We start from the raw sequence: 6,000 nt of genomic DNA, 5'->3' as shown, positions 1-6,000 counted from the left end.
ATTTACAAACCAAACACAAGACGTCAAACTATTTACAACGGGGGGGAGATCGCGACCATGACATACTGAAACACAAGGCTTAAATACATAGAAGGAGCAATTAGGGAATGGACCACAGGAGGGAAACACAGCTGGGGCAAATTAGAACTGACGAGACAGGGCAAAACGTAAACTGAAAACACTAAGATAACACAGACTTTCAAAGTAAAACAGGAAACACATAACAGTCACGCCAAAAGCAACACACCGACAACACCGAAACGTAACAGTGTGTGATTTTGTATATGTTTCTATTTTCGCAATGTTTCAGACCCCGTCTCAATTTTCCAACTTAAGCAGTCAGTTTTCTTTTCCCCAGGTTTGCTAACCCAAATTTTGATTTCCCACATTAAAAATAATTCCTATGTGTTCTCACCTAGTCTTCTCACTCTGTTGTCCTCTCACTCTTTTGTCCTCTCCCACTTCAACAGTCCCGGCAGTTCTCCTTCAGCTTTGTCCTGTCTAGTAGCTGAAGTGCTGCTGCTGCCTTCTTGGGCGACTTCTTAGCAGCTGCTGCCGGTTTCTTGGCTTTGGCCGCGGCGGGCTTCTTGGCTTTGCTCTCAGTAGCCTTGTTCATCTTGAAGGATCTGGAGGTCCTGGTGCCCTTGGTCTGCACCAGAGTGCCCTTCGCCACCAGGCTCTTGATGGCGGTCTTGACACGGGCCTTGTTCTTGTCCACATCGTAGCCTCCGGCAGCCAGAGCCTTCTTAAGAGCGGCCACAGACAGGCCGTTGCGCTCCTTGGAAGCGGCCACGGCTTTCACAATCAGCTCGCCCACGCTGAGGCCGACCTTCTTGGGCTTGGAAGTCATCGTCTTCTTCTTCTTGGCCTGAACCTCGGCGCAGGGCGCAGGGCGTGTTTATGATGGAGCCTTTCCCACCACAGCGCTGGCACGTTGAACGCATCATGAAGGGTCCATTTCTTTCATGTCGCTAGCCGCATGTGGCTTGCCCGAGTCACTCAGTCCTTTTTGAGCATTTCAACATGCTGCCGCCGCAGACCCTGGCCTCAGATCCAGCAAGTTTAGCGCGCTGATCTCCAAAAAAGTCCCGAAGGCCAGAAAGACGTCAAATAAGTGTCTCGTGCTGAGAACTCAAACAAAAACTCCTCTTCACGCTGCCATCTTGCTCGCCCCTCCGTGAAATTCAACCAATCAGACAGGAAGATGGGTTTGCTTTCTTCTTCTGCTGCTGTTTATCCACATTGCTGCTGCTTTGCTGGGACTTTTTGTGCTCAGGCAGGACTTGCTGCTGTCTCTTTATCATGTTATTGCTTTGGAGCTGCATTCCTTATCTTCAGGGAGGAGTGAGCTCGCTTGTGAGGTTGAGAAACACATGGCACTGTAAATAAGTCAGCCAGAAACTTGGCCTGCATGTTTCCAATGATGTTAAACTATAACTTTCTTCCGACCGCTGCATGTGGAAAATTGATTCAGGTCTGCTTTTCACCTGAAAGTGACAAACTAAGACATTTCATTATTATCATCACTGCTTAATCAACACATATCTCTCTCTCTGTGTGTGTGTTTGTGTGAACAATCCTTTCTTAAAAGCAGAAAATGACATTGTAGTTGTTTTTCGGCTGATCAACACAAAACCTTTTTCCTATGATTATTTCTCTTCGTCTACAATGTAATTTGTCTCTTTTTCACTCTTTTTTCTTTTTCTTCACAATAGCTGGTGGTCTGCAAAATCACCGCTCTCACTCACTTTTTCATCTGCATAAATAAACCATATGGCTGGAGATATGTGCCATGGTGATCCATAAGCATGATCACCAGTTTATTTAATTATTTTTAATCCAACAAAACAAATAAACAAAAACATGATGCTGATGCTACACACACACACACGAGTCAAGGTGCAGAAAAACTGCTCATGGAAACGCTGCACACTCTCTGTTTCCCTCTCTTTGAGTAGTTCTCAGACAGCTCTTGATCTGATAATGTGTAGCTTGCTCATCAGCTCAAAAAACAAAAACAAAACTGCAACGCGACATCACACAGTAGTTGCATGCTCTGCCCACAGCGGCAAAGTCTTACACTTACATATTCAACACAGCTTCTCCATCATGTATTTTTAGATGTTTCATACAGGGTTGAGCATATTAGTTGTTTTCACAGATGTGCTCTATATCTCAACAATGGCTCATAATAAGACGACCGTCTTCCACACAGGTCAAGTGCCTCTATGCACTTCATGAGTTTAAATATTTACCTATATCACTTCACCTCACATGTCATTGTACTGAATTTAAGCAACCACAAGCTTAATGTAGATTACTTTTAACAACTATCCACCTCAATTAAATCTATGGTCTGGCACACAGGCTGTCGTCGATCAGGGCAAGCTAAAGAATAAACATTGTGTCAGCAAGGGGTGGGGGGAAAGCCATTCACCAGAGCATATCTTAAGTGCTGCTGATGTGGGCTGGCCTTCTCCACAGCTCTCCAAGGCTGGTGTGTTTTCTGAAAACTTCTAACATTTGAATCTCTTCCATTTATAAGCCTGCGATTAACCGCACGGCTCAGGTCCGCGTGACCGCGCTCGCGTGAACCTGCGCAGCTGTGGAGCCGTCGCTCTCTCTCTTTTTTTTACATAAATACTTTGTGCTGCCAGGAGCAAAGTCCAGCACAAACGTCTGTCTCCCTCCGACTCACTCTTGGTTGCTTAGAAACCCATGATAACAACAACAGTCGGTGTCACAGACCACATGTTCTGCTCCGCACACACAACAACAACAACAACGACGACGACGACAATGACAACAACACAAAATAGGCCTACTGTCCAGCACAATCTGGACCCCGCGGAACTTCTCAACACCCCACTGAGCGGTGGAGAACTCACTACAGTACCCCACACAGCGGTCTGTATTTCGCCCCACTAAGACGGCGAACCAAAAAAAGTTCGAACTGCGCAACTCTGCGACTTAATGCTTCTGTACAAAAAACCCCACTGAGCGGCCTTGTACATCGCCCCACTTAGACGGCGAATTTTAGCCCCACTGAGCGGCCACGGACAACACCCCACTGAGCGGTGAAGACGTACAGTTATAGAGTTGAACTCTAAACTTACTCGGTGTTGCTTAGCGTGTAATATCGGCCTTGAATCCCGCCGATCGCCATTCATCGAGGAGAAACGACAGACAGCGAATCCACAGGAACTTCCTGGCTGACGTCAGTCTTTCAGCGTGCCTCTCCCCCCCCTCGGTGAATGCGATCCCAGGGATCCGGCTCGAAGGACCAATTAATGATGGGTTTGTAGCATAAACCTATTCGCTGGAACGTTGAAGACAATATAATTACACTGCAAGCAAGACACAAGTAGGCAAACTTCTTCATGGTACTCGTGCACGGGAGAGAACCGGACAACCGCTTGACTCCAGTTGGTCTCGTCCGTTCTCCCGTATCACTGTCCTTTTATTGAGGTTACATGAATATGCATAAGTTCATTAACATATGACGTCTACATACACAAAGAGTACCTTGCCTGTGTGTGTGTGTGTGGGTGTGTGTGTGTGTGTGTGTGTGTGTGTGTGTGTGTGTGTGTGTGTGTGTGTGTGTGTGTGTGTGTGTGTGTGTGTGTGTGGACTGCTGATCAAAGGGTCAAACATCCTTGGTCAGGAAGAGGGTAGCCTCCCCCTCACCCTAGATGGTTCATCCTAGATAACACGGTGAGGAAGTCCTGCAGTTCATCTAAACAAAGAGCACTTAGACTAGAACAGACGCAACTACGTTAATCCTACCATAAAATAATAAGACACGGTATGACCTCTCATGCTCCCAAAGTGCTGTCTAATACACACAAAGTTTGCAGACTATCAAGGATCAAAACCTCTACCAATCTACAACTAATTACAAAACTCTAAGCATATATAAGTAAATATTTCTAAGCATAAATGACAATCAACAATACAAATCTAACAGGAGAGACAAGTGTGCGATTACTTTTTAAAAAGTGAATGAGTTACAATGCTGCTTGATCACACATTCAAATATAGATCAGTTATCGGTTAATAAGCCCATCCAAACTTGTTTCCTTCTCCTATGAAACATCGCAAAAATCCAGCCTTTACTATTATTCAGTGATTTCAATGACAGTAGCAGTAAGTCCTCCCTAGCCTGTCTTCAAATGTGCCAGAATGCTGCAACTAGTCAACAGCAACAACTAGAGGGCACAAACACTCTTATTGTAGCTTTCCTTTAATGACTTCCATTGAAATTCAGAGTTCACATTGAATTTCTATTATTAACTTGTAGAGCTGTACATTGCTTATATAGGAAGGCTGCTAAGACTTTATAACAGCAGTTAGCCTCTCTGACCACCTAATCCTGTAAAGTTAATTTAATCTGTGGTTTGTTTTAATTGACTCCTGACAACTCCTATATATAGGTTAAGTTTTCCTTGATCTTTCTCCGATTATTTTGGCCATAATCGACATAATCTACATCTAATGCATGTATGGATGTTTTTATGTTAGAACATCCGTAACTTCAAACTGTGAAACATTTTGTAACTGTGTGAAAAATGTCTAAAAAAAAATAAGTTTTTATTGTAATTATTATAATGTTATGGTTGTGTTTCATTGTGGAAACCCTAGAAATGATCATCAGATTACCCAAATGACCATATTCCAACCAAAACCTGTGCACAGGGTCATAACACTGTGTGAGGCAGGCAGGACCAAACATGCAGGACTCTCACAGAGAGAACTGAACCAAAAAACCACAGACAAGCTAAAACTGGATATAAACTACAAGTCTAGACTAACAAGTAGAACACCAGCCAGTGAGGAAAGGAGATCATGACAATGGACAGGAGACACAGACAATATATACACCACAGGGAATCAGGGCAGAGAGGAAACACCTGGGAAACACGGCTGCACATACTCTAACTGATGAGCCAGGGAAAGCAAAACTGAACAAGATGCACACAGGACAAGAGACTATCAGAATAAAACGGGAAACAAGAGAAACTCACACCGAGACGCAGACTGACTAAATACAGGGAACAGAGGGAGAAGACAGAGACAAGGATGAGAGGGCATGGGACAGAGAGAGTGAGAGAAATCACACCGAGACACGATTGGGAGAACAGGCGAAGAAACATTGAGAGACAAACTTCACAGTGAGGCACAGAAAACTAACAAAGGAGATACTGGAGAAGACACACAGAAACAAGACTAAGACAAACTGGACATGGAAGGAACCAACACTCAGTGAACTAAGAACAAGAGCAAACAAATTCAAAACACGGGGTCATCGGCCAAGCTGAGAGAAAGTAATGTAGAGGATTTCAATATAGAGAGCTGGTTTAATGACTTTCTGAATTTGTTATCAGTGGAACAGACCTTTGCAGTTCTATTACAAACAGAGACACCAACAGAGACAAAGACACTGGGACACAGAGAGAATGAGACCAGCTCCAAGTGGACATTTCTTACAGATGTCCTGATGACAGAATCCCCAGAGGCAGCATAGAAGCTGCTAGTTTCAGATTCAAAGCATTCAGCATAATGAGAAGTGTACACGCTCAGCAAACTTGCACAGGCTGCATTGCATAATGGATTGTTTCTGGGTGCTGTGAGACTCTTCAGCTCTACAGTACAAAACCTTCCTTCAAACTTGACATTACTGTATTGCAAACACTACCCTAAATGCCATTGCTATTTAAAATCAGTGAAATTTGCCACTTTTTAGATTAGTTTTATTATCTTATTTCTTTCATCTGCTTACTGTTTTATTTCACTGGTATTATTATCTTGATAGATATTATCTTATCTATTATCTTTCACTCTTTCATTATCTTTCCACCATCTCAATACAACCAGCACACAGGGCTGTTTTTCTTCTCAACATGTTTTACATGTGGAAATGACAATAAAGCATCTTTCATCTTTAACCTGTGTGTTACAACCCGAAGAGGAGTTTGACAGAGAAATAGCTGACACACTTAA

General features: G+C 43.6%; 1 pseudogene; it reads right to left on the bottom strand.

Moving 5' to 3' along the window:
• Positions 1-323: 323 nt before the first annotated feature.
• Positions 324-1,263, bottom strand: LOC146635413 (histone H1-like; annotated as a pseudogene).
• Between the last annotated feature and the right edge of the window lie 4,737 nt (positions 1,264-6,000).

The sequence above is a fragment of the Diplotaxodon limnothrissa genome, linkage group LG3 (genome assembly GCF_057381915.1).
Source record: "Diplotaxodon limnothrissa isolate DT_005_m linkage group LG3, D_limnothrissa_male_GT1.1, whole genome shotgun sequence".
Classification (NCBI taxonomy): Eukaryota; Metazoa; Chordata; class Actinopteri; order Cichliformes; family Cichlidae; genus Diplotaxodon; species Diplotaxodon limnothrissa.
This window is presented reverse-complemented; position numbering and strand designations above follow the sequence as displayed.